A 14,942-nucleotide genomic window follows, 5' to 3' on the forward strand; every position below is an offset into this window, starting at 1 on the left:
TTCGCCGCAGAAGCGCCGCGGTTCGCCGTGCGCCGAGCCGCCTACAATAATACGCTATATTAGAGAAATATACTCCGATTCCGTCGCCTCACATGTGGTAGGTATGGTCTCTCTTTTGCGCTGCAGTGCCGCTGCGTATGTACAACAATGTCTTTGGTTTAACGTAAAATACTGACCCGGCGAGCGGCGACAGCTAGATCGCGACTAAAATGCGTTCAGATGGAAGTTAGTGGACCTTCTCACTCCTCTCACCCATGCTCTCACGACTCACGCGCCTTGGTCGCTCACTCTCGCCCGATAAAGGTTTCAAAAGCAGTCCATGCCGTTTCGCCCGCGGCAGCCGATGGCGGCGGCCGGGTGCGCATCCGCGGTGGAGCCGGGCTCGTCGCTACCCACTCCATTGCCCGGCGACTGCAGGTACCGAGACACCCCGCGCCGGCGCCGACATCGGAGACGGCAGACCCACTGCTCGCGCCAGGGCGCCGCGGACCACTAATGCCGAGAAATATCACATGGACGCCCTCGCACAGCGTCCGCTCGTCCGCGCCCGCCACCTGTCTCGGCTCCGGTCTCGAGCGCTCCAGTAACTCCGGCCCGGGGTTACCCGGACCGTCCTCATACACTGGTCAAAAATGTACCGGTGACGTTCGGTTCCTCCGTAGTCGCCAGCTCATAGTAACCATCTTCTCGTCATACGCGGGGGCGAAATGAGTAGAAGAGGATTCTGAGACCCACACTGTTCGCTGGCTCATGAGGACGTCTTGCCGACCGACGGCCACGAGGCGACCGGCCAGCTCGACGCTCGAGGAAACTGTACAGCAGCTGGGTCGGGAGCCTGGTGTCAGTATTTGAGTAACGAGACCGGCCCACCTGTCCTGTCCGTCGGCTCCTGACGTCCTGGTGGCGGCGGCGCTCCGCCAGCGGCACAGAGAGCTCCGCCCGAGCCCGCAGATCTGTCATGATAGGAGTGTTGGTGTGTCGCCCTCACACGGTTCCAGCGATCTCTGGAGGTGTTGATCCCTCCAGCACACTGCCGTGCCGCCAGGCCATCACTGACGCTGGATATGGCTTCACACTCCGAGTGATTCGCACATCGCCGGACACATAGCCTTCACAACGCGCCAATGAAACCAAACACAGCTTCATCGGCCGTCGCTCTCCCTCTCCTCTTCTCACACCACTCGCCCACATCCTCCGGTCCTCTGATCGGTCACTGGTCGGCCACTGTTCCGTCCCATTCAGTCCGAGTCCGGCGGAGCCCGCTCGGAGAGCAGCTGCACGCTGTTAGCCTGCTCGGCGCTGAGGTAGCCGCGCGACACGGCGTAGTCCACCAGCGCCGTGTGACAGAACACGTACTGGTCGGGCATCTGGATGCTGTGCGCGCGCGCGAGCGCACCTTCTCGACGGTACCCTGCACGTCCACGGTGCCGACGTCCTCCAGGCGGCGTATGCAGATGTCCAGCGTGCACAGCGTGCCTGTGAGAGGAGGAGGGGCAGGGGGTCAGTTAACATGTGGGGTGGGATTTTAGGGAGGATGGAGGCGACGAGTGGGAGGACGATGGATGCCCGACCTGCGGCGGCGGAGACAGGGAGGACGCGGAACATTTCCTGACGTCGTGCCCCGCGACGGCCCGCGTCCGGCACGTCGTTTTTGGGAGAGAGGACCCGACGCTGCGGGAGGTCTTCGCTGACCCGTGCCGGGTCATTGAGTTCCTGCGGCGTCTGGGCCGACTATAGAGCGCCCACGGCGCTAGACACTCTGGCGGGGTGCTGGTTTTTCCGGCCCTACCCATCGTCTGCGCCCGCCGGAACCCGTCTGGGGGCCTGCTGCCCTCCCTGCGCGGACGTCGCAAGTGTCGCCCCCGAGGGGGCTGGGGCCCTCCCGGACCCCCCATGTGGGCCCCACCGGGCCCGACGGCCGGAACGACAACAACAACAACGAGTGGAAGGGTAAAACGGGTGCGTTTCAACGCAATGATGGCTTTCTTATATCCAGCTCAGTTGAAATAAACAGCTACAAGAAACTTTCGAGTTTCGGTGTCATCTCTTTTGAGAAATTCAATAAAACAAGCATCGGCAGATCGTCACTAGAATAAAACTCGAGTTCCGTTCCACCCTCTCCCTCTCTTTTCATCCCTCTATCCATCTCCCTTCCAGTCCCTATATCATCCCCCTCTACTCACCGGTCCTTCCGATGCCGGCACTGCAGTGGACCAGGATGGGCGGCCCCAGCGGGTGGCCCGTCCACGAGGGCGACAGCTCGGGCAGACGGCGCTCCTGGGTCTCGCGGATGGCCGCCAGAAACCGCAGCATCGTCTCGGCCGAGTGGGGCACGTTGTAGTCGGGCCAGGCCGTGAACAGAAAGTGCGTCACCTGAGGTCAGACACACATACAAGCGGGTTAGGAAAGACAGTCACACCGGCACGAGCAGAGTGTCTTTGAACGGAGGCTTTAGGGCGTAGACAGACTGCGAACTTCAGTTAGCGATGTGATTTCGTAAGTGGCAAGTGGCTGTGATCGAGTGTATCATTATGGTTGATACTGCCAGGACTGAAGCTGCGTGCAAACTGCACGACGTCGGCTAAAACGTTAGCAGTCTCTGCACAATAGATCGCATTTTTAAGCGGACGTGGCCTCAGCAGATCCCGAACAGTTCGCAAAACTGCAAATGGCCAATAAACCGTCAGCCGGCAGCGGCTCAACGCGGCACGACTTTAAATCGTCCGGGAAAGAGAAATAACATCGCCGGTAGTAAACATTTCCGAGAAGCTAAAGAAGTTTGTGCTGGAGCCACACGAATCAGCCAGCAGCAGCCTCGGAAAATCGAACAGAGTCAAGGGTCTCACAATGTGAAACACTTAGCACGTCGCTGGCACGTCATCCTCGAACCTCGCTCGCCTTTTCCCTAGGCCACTCTACATCACTAAAACCTCAGCTGAATACTGAATCAGGCACTACAGACTACCATCAGGCGCCTCGCTCAAATCTGTCTTGTCTGGGTCTTGTCCGTCTAAAGCCTGAAACAGACTCTTTCCGCATTCAGGAAATCGCATGCGAGAGCCTATTCAAATACATTACCAGTATAACGCCTTTTGGGGCGACTAACGGAGCGAGCGAGAGGGTGGGCCTTGCGCGTGCGAAATTGCGAGGGGGTACCCCCAACTGACTTGTGCACGGCACCCTACTAACCGGTCTCTAGCGATGTGCCAAATTTGAGCACAATCGGCCCAGCCGTTCTCGAGATCTGGAAGCGGCACCCTGCACGTGCGCACGTGCAAAATGGGTCCCAACTGACTTTTGCACGGCACTCTACAAATCGGTCCCTAACCATGTACCAAATTTGAGCGCAATCGGTCCAGCCGTTCTTGAGATCTGGAAACGACCCCTGCACGTGCGCACGTGCAGCAGCACCCCAACTCTGGCACATGGATATGCATTGCCTAGTGGGTGCCTACCTACATGCCAACTTTCAGCGCAATCGGCCCAGTAGTTACCGAGATATTGCAACTATTAAAAAAGTGACACCTCTTCGTTTTGCACGTGGCACGTGCATAAGGGTCACTCACATGCATCGGGAATAGTCCAATACTTGGTAGAAGGAATGAAGCTACCCTACAAAAATTACCGCATGTAAATCGGTCAAGTGGTTGCTGGGATATAAGCGTCGCAAAAGCGTGACCACGGCCGGCCGGCCGGCCGGCCGGCCGGCCGCTCATACTCAGAAATTTCCGTTAATCTAAGGAAAGACTACGCTCGCTTCGCTCGCTCCGTAATAATTCTTCTCGCATCAATCGCTTGCGGGAGGTGCGTGCGATTGATGCGAGCGTGCTTCCATGTATTTGACCATGTATTCTTCCAGCCTTAACGCATTCTGTAACTGTTGGGTTTGTGTGTTTATAATCAGATAAAGATGTTCAGACGCTACGTTTTCTCTTTCTCTTTTGCATGGCTGCTGCTATTCTGCATCTACCAACACTGTATTTGACAAGACATACGAGACTAGTATATATTCTCATGCTGCTCCGTACTTTCCCCACACTACTCTCAGTTTTCTCCCACCACCCACTCCTCCTTTCCTCTCTCCACCCCTCTCACCTCTCTCGTCTGCTCGGTGCGTGTGTCCGTCACCAGTAGCTGACTGACGTTATAACAGTCGTGCTGCGTCACGCCCAGGTTCTCCACGGTGAAGAAGCCGTGCCGGGTCTCGGCGCCGAACTCGAGTGGCCAGTACCGGCCGCACTTGGTCCGGCCCTGCTCCACTAGTCGCGTGGTCATCACAATCAGCAGCACGCGCTGCTCCCACACCATTCGCCAGAAGTCGGCGAACGTGCCCGGGATCGGACCTGCGCGGGCACGGGAAGGGTCAGAGCCGACTGCGGGAAGGGAGAGCTAGGAGAGAGGGAGAGAGAGAGAGAGAAGAGAAGAGAGAGAGAGAGAGAGAGAAGAGAGGGAGAGGGGGGGAAAGAGACGGACCAAATACTAGTCTTCAGATTTCTTATTTATCCATACGAAATAGTTTCTCAGTATTAGTGTCAAACACTAGTGGGACAAGGAGAAGGAGACAACAGAACTTGCACCAGCTCGGAGTGAGCTCCGACAGGTAGAGAATTAGGATCCGCAATTATTAGTGCAGGAGCTGCGAAGAACGGAGCGAAAGAAACTAAAGGGTCGTCATATAAGAACAAAATAAACGTCAACAGGCCTATCAAAAATTGATCCTGAAGTTTCCACGTCATACACGTAGAATGTAATATATGCAGCGACCAACACTACCATTATTTCTACAAACACCTCGTTCACTAGCTAGCCACCTCGGCAGCTAGCCGCCAGCCTGTCAGCCCCCCTCCCACCGCCTACCTTGTGACGAGATGAAGGCGTTCTTCTGTTTATATCCGTCGACAAAGTTGGCGTTGATGTAGTCCGAGTTGGGGTCGTCGTTGACCTGAGTCAGCGTCACGCGGCTGTGGTCGTAGCAGAGCACGTCGCTGTACCGGTTCTTACCCCGGTTGGCCGGGATCCTGGCGGGGGTGAGACGGCAGGTCAGAGCACTGGTGAAGGGGTGGATCCTGGCGAGGCTAGGGTGTGTGCCATGATAGGGAGTACCTTGACCAGTTACAGTAATAAATAATGTAAAAAGATGTTGGATGATTCTTTAACCCTCGCCCGCACATGCCATTTTCCCATCCTAGAACGCACATGGGGGGGGGGGGGGGTTGCCACCCCCCCGCGCGTTTCGTTCCTGTTGGAGATAGAGCTTAGCGGTAAAGACCAAAAAGATTCTTTGGGAAGAGACGAATCCAATGATACCCGATTTTACCTTCTCAGGTCAGTCATTGACCTTCCAGGTCAGGTCAAACTAAAAAATGTTGCTGTTTTGGGTCACCGTTGGATATCAAGTGCGCTGCTTATCATATACCGATGACGATGCCGTTTTCTGGTGCCAAGCCAGCTAGAACCTCTTTGTCACACTACCCGACCAGATTTTGCTGCTGAGGTCATTTCAGGTCAAGTTAGGTCAAGGTCAGTTATATGTGTTTGTATGTCTGTGTGTCCTGCCGTCCAAAGGCAAAACCCATTATGTTACATTGACCTGTGACCTAACATAATGGTTTTTGCCACTGGACGGCAGCGTCTGTGTGTATACTGATGTGTGCACCGATTGTTTTTGTGTCCATATTACATGAAATCATGATCTGAGAAGCTTTTACCAAAAATGCAGTCAAAAAAACTTCACAAAAAGTAAATTCAGCTTGCCTAAAACGCAATTATCTTAGATGACCTAGGTTGACCTTGACCCTGACCTTGACCCCTGTACATCGTCGAACAACATGTTCCATTATGGGTGGGAGGTAAGACTGGCAAAAAAGGCCGAAATCAAGGTGTCAAAAGCTCACAAGGCCCATGGCAAACGCAAGATGTTGAGAATTGGCCATTTGGGTCATGACATGACCTGAGAAACAAGGTCATATCTCCGAAACCAAAAATCACAGAAACTTGAAATTTTCAGTGGACATCAAAAAAGGATAGAGGAGCAGCTATACCAAAAATCAGCCTTCTAGCTCTAAAAATGTTGAGTGCAGAGCAGAAAGACTACCTGGGGGGTGGGGGGGGTGGCAACCACCCCCCATGTGCGGGCGAGGGTTAAAGCAATGAGTGGTGTATCATATCGGTGGCACCACATGCAATAGTTAATCCAGGGCGTCAAGAGCTACTTATATTTAGTAGTAAGAACATACGTGCCCAAAGTTGTGACGCTACACGCTACACTAAAAAAAAGCACACAAAACACAAAACAGTAGCAGACGACCCCTCTCCCCTTTCCAAATTCATTCCCCCTCCTCCCTCCACCCGCAGCACTCACATCGAGTGGTTGAATGCCGGCCGGCGGTCGCGACTTGATCTCCCAGTAGTCGTCATAGAGGCCGCGGCGGCCCTTGGTCTGCAGCTGCTGCAGCAGCTCGACCAGCGTGATGCCGCGACCGTCGTCCATGTGCAGACTGTCGTCGTCGCTGAACCCTGAGCTCTCGGAGCAGCCGGCCGGGTCCGGGGAGCCGCCGCCGCCGCCTCCGCCCCCTTCGTCGCCGGCGCCGCAGTGGTCACGATCGGCGGCCGGCCCCGGCGCCGTCGCGGGCGGCGGGGAGTCGGCCGGCCGGCGCTGCACGTTGCCGTCGCCGTCTGCCGACGAGAAGGAGGCCTCGGACGGCTCGCTGGCCACGCTGGCCGCCGTCGAGTTGTTGGCGTTGGCCATGTCGTCGGCCGCCATGCCCAGCCTCTCGCGGTCCAGCTGTGGGGCGACACAGAGATTAGGTCAGGCCGGATCGGCTCCCGGACATCGGTCAGAATGAGTGTGGTGATGCAAGCGATTGTCGATTGATCAATAGCTGACCATTTCATTTTTGTTTTAACTAGAGCGGTTATCATAGACCAGAAAACTGTAGTCGGACCAATTGCAGCGTTCCTCGCACTCCCCTCAGACAGAGCCACGTCCGTTTCCAGTGCTGTGTTCATACCTGGGTGAGGCTGATGTCGCACAGGTCACCATCCGCCCGGCTACTCATCGAACGGTGGCAGTCGCGCAGCCACTGGGCATGGTCGGCACGCAGCGTGCCACCGAACTGGGGCGGCAGCGACTCGCGCGCAATGTGCAGCGACAGCTAGCGGCACACACACAGCACACACACACGGCACACGGTTAGTGAGAGCAGCACACCGCCGGCAGGGCAGGGTACGCAGTGTGGGGGGCAGCGGGCGGCGTGGACGGACACCTGAGGTCGTACACCGCCGTACACAGCCGCTCGGCCACCTGACCGGGCACAACTGGGTAAATATGAATGGGCCGGCCGGCACCAGCTGTTGGTGAATGACTACTCCGAACTGAATGGACAGACGCAAATCGATCAGTGATTGAGTGTGATCGTCACGCGCAAATGTGCATGAAAGATGAAGAACAACCTACAAGCGATAAAAAACAATGCATTAAATCAGCAACAATATAACATAAAAATGTGACTAATCCCTTTTGACCAAAATTTTTCATGAAATTGTAGCAAGGGAATGAAGGGAAGGAAAAGTACAGAAATAAAAAAAGCTGCATCTTGAGGTTCATCAAACAGCGCGGTCCACTGCTGTTCGGCGGTGTAGCAGAAAAGATTCGCTGCTGGAAGGAACTCGATAGTAGAGCTGGTAGAACAGGGGAGCTTGAGAGTCGTTGAAGAGATCCCGAGATAGATCTAGTGAGAGATCCAGATAGTGATGAGATCCTGAGATAGATGAGATCCACCGGATAGAGATGTAAGTATCCACCTTGCGTACAAATACATCTGATGGAAGATGCTTTTTAATTTAGAGGCTTGATGATTCTGTTCATTGTATAGACCATGATGCACGAGATGCTTCTTCACTGCTCGGATTAGGATGAGGGATCCGATCAGCTGGTTTGCGCACAGTTGGGTAGGTGAAGGACAGGGCATTCGAAGTCCCGATGACCACTGCCAAACATATGGGTGGTAATTACATTGATAATTGAATGTGATCATTCGTCCAGTCACCCATTCCTATATCACTGGCCTCCCCATTAAAAAATTGCCCACTTAGTTCGTATTAGCGTTGCTAGTTTAGTTGCCCTCGAGAATCATTTGTTCGACTGCCGTAACCGAATTCTACCAAATTCCTATCGGCCTTACTCTAAGATTCATGCGTCATCATTCTCACATCCTTGCTCGCATTACGTTCACATTTCATGTATTCACCCAAATTTAATTGGTAGCCCCCGAAATTCCCTCCGATAGTGTTAGGCGTCTTACAAACCATGGTCTCCCCGGCGAGATAAATGTCTCTTTCCGAAATCCATATGCATGCTCCGCTAACCGGCGACAAAGATACTTATCGCAGGGCCGTCCAGAATAATTATACAAATATCCACCCTACTAATTTATGGGATTCACTACACGTCCGATAGACTTATGGTACACACATACACGATTTATATCCGACTTATCTCTCTACCGGGAGAGATTACCTATGCCCTCTTCCGGTCCGCGTGTAACATTCCCGTTCACGACCCAGGGACCACCGTTCATATCCTGGAACTCTCCTCAGGAACTCTCCTTAAACCATGGGATTTACTCTTCAAGGCCTTACGTGTCCTGGAGTACATTCTTCCCTCCCCTGAGGCTGTCCAGTACCGATTAAGGTACCTTTACAAAATAAGTATGAGGACTTATTCGGGACACTACGGCGCGCCTTATCCGCACTTTTGGGTGACTCACCCCTGACCCTCGGCTTCTTGCCTTTGGCATAACTTACTCTCCACTGCACACTGTGCCAATCTTCCCCTTCCCCCTGCCGTAGAAACCTCTCACTGCCTTCTCACCCAGTGTTACCTAAGCGGGAAAATTAACAGTGGCCGGTACCACTGGCGGAAAACGTGCATATGCCCTGCGTACGTGACGGCGTGTCCCTCTTATTATTCCGGTCTGGACGTGGGTTTAGAGAAGTGCATCTGTGTCTCATACGGTCATGCTGGTAAACGCTACGCCATAGGAGACGGGCAAACAAGCCGTCTGTGCCTCACAATGCCCTGTGCCAATATTGGTGGAGTAATTATTGGCGCTAACTCTCAAGAACGCGAATAACAGAAACGCATCTAATCGTAATCTCAAGTCCTAATTGCTGCTGCACGCGTGAACCTAATCATCAGTTCTCGTAAACAATCCTAGCAGACCTTGAACCGCTCTTGATTTCATCAGATAATCTAGAACCAATTAGTACGCACCGATCTGTCGTCTGGTTGTGATCCACCGTATCATAGTGAATTGCTGAATGCTCAAACGGAAATGACTCCTTGAAACTCGTTCGATAGCTTCTGATGGGCTACTAGTTACCTAAACAAATTATCTTATAGAGTGCCAGAATATTGTCATAGGGTCCCTAGCCTTTCATAGGGAATCTATTTTAAATCATCCTATTAGCAGTAAACAATGCGCATCAAACGAAGTGCAGTCCTAAATATCAAATAGCATGTCATATTTAAAATTATGCATTAACTGTTTACGTTCTTACCCCGTTGCAACTTTCCACAACTAACCATGCTCCTATATACAATGACCTTCACCTACCGCCCGCGCCCCAATTACGGCTAACCCACTGCCCCTGTTGTGGCTGCTTTTTACGCCCTCTGGCGGCTCAACGCCCGCGTCGAGAGCGACGATACTGGCCGCCGGCTGGCGTCGCGTCGACAGTCAGTCAAGGCCACGCCGCGATGGGCGCGTCATCACTCGCGGTGCAATGCTCGTGCGTGTTGTCTCTTCTGGCCGGGTGGATTCACCGGATGTGTCAGTGAGTGTGAATCTGGTAAAATATCGCTGCAATATCTCCCTGTTCGACATCTCATCAGCTCCATTCAACGTAAGTTTTTTTTTAAATTAAATTCCTGTCCCATTTAATCGTTCCCCAACAAAGGTGGTCCTTTCTAGTATTTATTCTACAAAAGCACAACGATCGGCACCTATATTAGTCGCATATTAGTTCTAACCACAAACAATTCTACATCTACCTGTTACTCGACATTTCGCAATTTCAATGACGCAAAGTGACCATCTAAAGTCGCTAAGTGTCAAACCGTCAACCTCAAACCACTGCTCGCAACTCTGCACCTAAGTAACAGAAGAAATTCCGCCGTAAGCTCAAGCATTCGTATCTGTCGGAAATCATAACTCATAGCCATATTCATAGATCGATCGCATGAATCAGTCGCCACCTTAAAACATTACATTCCCTTTCAACCGTATTTACCTGTTCTATAATTGATTTCGACTTCGCAATTAATTCCTACAGCAATATTACCAATGATTTCGCAATGCAACTTTTAGTGAGTACAGCACGAATCTAAACCCTTAATTTCACAAACGTTCCAACCTCAAAACGCACCTGGCCATCGCCCATAATAAATCGAACGAACCAGCTTGACCGAAGACAAAGACATTTCAACGCTGTCACACATCCAGTCATCAATCTCAACGTTCGTGACCATGAGCTGCTTATTCAAATTTTAGCCTCTCGCTCTGGGCCTAATCGTGAACTCCAACTGACAATAACGGTTTGCTGGCGACTCTGACATGACTTCGAAATTCAGATCCTAATATGCTACTAGGGTGTCTGGACCAATAAGCTCAAAGTAATTTAAGTTTTCCAATTCCAATTGAGAGTGCATTTTATGGCAACCGAAAATGTTTGGCAGTCGTCACGGCACGGCAACCGGGCAGAGGGGGGGGGGGGTCAAGGATTGGGATTGAGCAGACTTTTCAACAACACTCACATTCTGGAGTTTCTCTGCGCTTCCGCTTCTCAGTGTGGTCACAAGCGTCGGCTGCTGTCCTCGGTTCTGATCACTCGAACTGAAGAGGCTTCTCGCGGGTGACCCCGGACTGACGGCGGCCTCCAGATGGCGTCTCCGGCTCCGGCTGCAGACTGTGACTCTCGGCTGCTCGACTGTGATTCTCCCTCTGGTTGGGTGGCGCACCCTTTTATAGTTGGGGGGGGGGGGAGGGGTGACTGCCACGCCCTTGCGACGTCATCTTCCTCTGCCTTCTTCTGGTGGGTGGGGCCGTAAGATGGCGCCCTCTGTCCTGTTTAGTCACCTTGCTCCTCTGTGCCTGCAATTTTTGGCCGTCGAATCGTCTTCGTGTTGAGTGCTTTATCATTTTAGTAATCGCTGACATAAAACAATCCACGAAAGGTTTGTGATTTTCGAGTTTTAATTTTGATTCTTCAATTTCATTTTATTCAAACTTTTGTTTCCTTCCGTTTCGTCTGCCGCCAACGCCCCTGTGACGTCACTCTTGCTCCGCCCACCGTACCGGGGCGTGGCCGTAAGTCAGCGCCTTCTTCCTCTGCGGAGATCTCTGGAACTACCTCATGAGGCCATTGTGAGGTCGGTCACCCGGCTATTTTGCCAGGTTCACTCACCCTGGGTTGCTGTGCCCGACAAAGGAGGCTGTGTGCTCCAGCCGGCATCCATCCTTGACACTGCTCCATGATCTGTTGACATATCTTACTGATCCAGCGTTATTTGAGGAGGCTCGGATCGCTCATCCTGCGGTAGCTGTCTCCATAGGCGAGCGTCGTAATGAGAGTTTAACGGCTGCCCATTGCGAAGACCTCTGGAACTACAGCGTTTTTGCTTGCCGTAGGATCTTTCTGGTTTTGCCATTCCCTCCGTGGGACTCAGCGCGGCGCAGCTGTTGTGGTACCTGACAGAGTACGTGACAAGTGACAGAGTACCTTAACGTGCTCGCTCGCCGCCGCCGCCGGCCGCAGTTCTGACGTAGCTTGTTGACTCAGCTGTGCCTCGGCGGTTCGTACTGATGTGACCGGCATCGTCTTCTCGCAGATGTGTCTACTGCGGGCTATTCTCACGGACAGTGCTCGTTGAGGGAGTTGGGGAAAAGTGCTGAATGGGGATGGCGGGCCTGGTGACGGGGGGGGGGGTAGTGAATAATGAGAGGGGAGGAGAGCGCAGCAGCAGCGCTCCGCTCAGCTGTGCGTCACCCGGTAGCAGCGACGGGTGTGTGAATGGAGGGCTAGGCCTGTGACCGGACTGCGAGGGGGGGGAACTGCCGTACCGAGCCGTGCCGAAAAGATACTACGTTAAATGTTCAAGATGTAGCGTGCTACATCTTCAGTCCAAACAACCCTAGTTGCGTCCTCGCAACTCATACAAAAAAGTCACACCCCTTACTCATCTAAATTTACACAATCATGTGAACTTCCGCAACGCCCACAGCATGACATCGTATACCTAGTACAGTACACACACGCACCTGTTGTTCCTCGTCCCCACCTCAGTTTGTCGTTCACCAGATCCGGGTCACGGGCACCAACCACTTTGGTTAGCCCGATGTCGTCGGTTGTCGTCCGGTAAGCGGCTTCTTAGGAGGGTGAAGACCTCTGCGGCAGCCCAGGTGGGCGGCCTCCACAGCAGTTCGGGTGGCAGCCTCCATGGCAGCCTCATGGCGGCCCGGGTGGCGGCCTCCATGGCAGCCCGGGTGGGCAGCTTGCACGGCGGCCCGCGTGGGCAGCCTACGTGGCAGCCCAGGTGGACGACACCTCCGTGGCAGTCCGGGTAGGCGACCTCCATGGCCGGCCCTGCCGCGACCTCCGTGGCCGCCCGGGTGGCAGGCTCCGTGGCAGCTCAGGTGAGCGACCTCCATGGCAGCTCAGGTGGGTGACCCCCGAGGCAGCACGCGAGGGCAATGCATCCCCGTGGCAGCCCGGTTGGGTGACCATCGTGGCAGACCCGTGACAGCCTCCGTTGTAGCTCAGGTAGGCGACTTCCGTGGCAGCCCAGGTAGGTGACCCTCGTGGCAGACCCGGTGACAGCCTCCGTGGTAGCTCAGGTAGGCGACTTCCGCGGCAGCTCAGGTGAGTGACCCCCGAGGCAGCACGCGATGGCAATGCATCCCCCGTGGCAGCTCAGGTAGGCGACTTCCGCGGCAGCTCAGTTGAGTGACCCCCCGAGGCAGCACGCGGGACCAATGCTTCCTCCGTGGCAGCTCAGGTAGGCGACTTCCACGGCCGATCAGGTGAGTGACCCCCCGAGGCAGCACGCGGGACCAATGCTTCCTCCGTGGCAGCTCAGGTAGGCGACTTCCGCGGCCGCTCAGGTGAGTGACCTCCGAGGCAGCCCGCGAGGGCAATGCATCCTTCGTGGCAGCACAGGTGACCTCCGTGGCAGCTCAGGTAGCGACCTTTCGGCGGACCAGGTGACAGCCGTCGCAGCAGCCCAGGTGGGTGATCTCTGCAGCAGCCCATCTGAATGGATCGTTTGGCAGTTGGTCTTGCAGCATCCTGGCACCCTCTCCTCGTTCACCAACATGATAATCGCCTTGGCTGTGTTGTGAAGACGACCGTGTTTGATTTTGATTCAGTACAACACGAGCATTCCGCCTGTTCTTCCTCTTCTGCTTTTGATATTGCTGTCCTTTTATCCTCAATACTCTAGAAAGTTCGAGCTCTCCTTTGCAATACAGCAGCTGACCGTGACTTGGACTTGTTGTACAGCAGAACGTAGAAGAATTGATATGCTGATGCAAACAATTGTCAAGTTTCATTTTCGGCCTGTCTTCTGTATTAGTCTGATCCTTTGTTCATGAGACAGCTTCATTTCCTTATCTTATCTTCAACAGCTTCTTCTATGTCCTTTTCAGTATTCGTAAGACCGCTTCCTCTCATCAGTTCCTTCACGTCGACCCCTGCAGCACGTTCATTTCCACTGCTGTCAGTATTTCGAACACCTGCTCAATTCTTCAACTTTCCTGTCATCAGCCACCATCATAAGCTTCATCATCTTCACACAGCTTTCTTTAGCTCATCCTCTTTCTTCATATCGACCCCTGCAGCACGCTCATTTCCACTGCTGCCAGTATTTCGAACACCTGCTCTATTCTTCGACTTCTTCCTCTTCTCCATACGGTTGACTTTCAATTCATCAACTTCGGGTTCGGCGGCTTGTGCCAGTCTACCAGCTTCACAATTTGAGAATTATCAAATCCCCACGTTTTGGGCGCCATTTGTAGCAAGGGAATGAAAGAAAAAGAAAAAGAAAATAATAAAAATTACTCCATCTGGCGGTTCATCAAACAGCGCGGTCCACTGCTGTTCGGCGGTGTAGCAGAAAAGAGATTCGCTGCTGGAAGGAACTCGATAGTAGAGCTGGTAGAACAGGGGAGCTTGAGAGTCGTTGAAGAGATCCCGAGATAGATCTAGTGAGAGATCCAGATAGTGATGAGATCCTGAGATAGATGAGATCCACCGGATAGAGATGTAAGTATCCACCTTGCGTACAAATACATCTGATGGAAGATGCTTTTTAAATTGGAGGCTTGATGATTCTGTTCATTGTATAGACCATGATGCACGAGATGCTTCTTCACTGCTCGGATTAGGGATAGAGGGATCCGATCAGCTGGGTTTGCAGCACAGTTGGGCAGGTGAAGGACAGGGCATTCGAAGTCCCGATGACCACTGCCAAACATATGGGTGGTAATTACATTGATTAATTGAATGTGATCATTCGTCCAGTCACCCATTCCTATATCACTGGCCTCCCCATTACAAAAATTGCCCGCTTAGTTCGTATTAGCGTTGCTAGTTTAGTTGCCCTCGAGAATCATTTGTTCGACTGCCATAACCGAATTCTACCAAATTCCTATCGGCCTTACTCTAAGATTCATGCGTCATCATTCTCACATCCTTGCTCGCATTACGTTCACATTTCATGTATTCACCCAAATTTAATTGGTAGCCCCCGAAATTCCCTCCGATAGTGTTAGGCGTCTTACAAACCATGGTCTCCCCGGCGAGATAAATGTCTCTTTCCGAAATCCATATGCATGCTCCGCTAACCGGCGACAAAGATACTTATCGCAGGGCCGTCCAGAATA

General features: G+C 53.1%; 1 pseudogene; it reads right to left on the reverse strand.

Annotated features, from left to right (window-relative positions):
* Positions 1-1,000: 1,000 nt before the first annotated feature.
* LOC122374085 lies at positions 1,001-7,179 on the reverse strand (annotated as a pseudogene).
* Between the last annotated feature and the right edge of the window lie 7,763 nt (positions 7,180-14,942).

Source organism: Amphibalanus amphitrite, unplaced genomic scaffold (genome assembly GCF_019059575.1).
Source record: "Amphibalanus amphitrite isolate SeventyFive unplaced genomic scaffold, NRLGWU_Aamphi_draft 001600F_arrow, whole genome shotgun sequence".
NCBI lineage: Eukaryota > Metazoa > Arthropoda > Thecostraca > Balanomorpha > Balanidae > Amphibalanus > Amphibalanus amphitrite.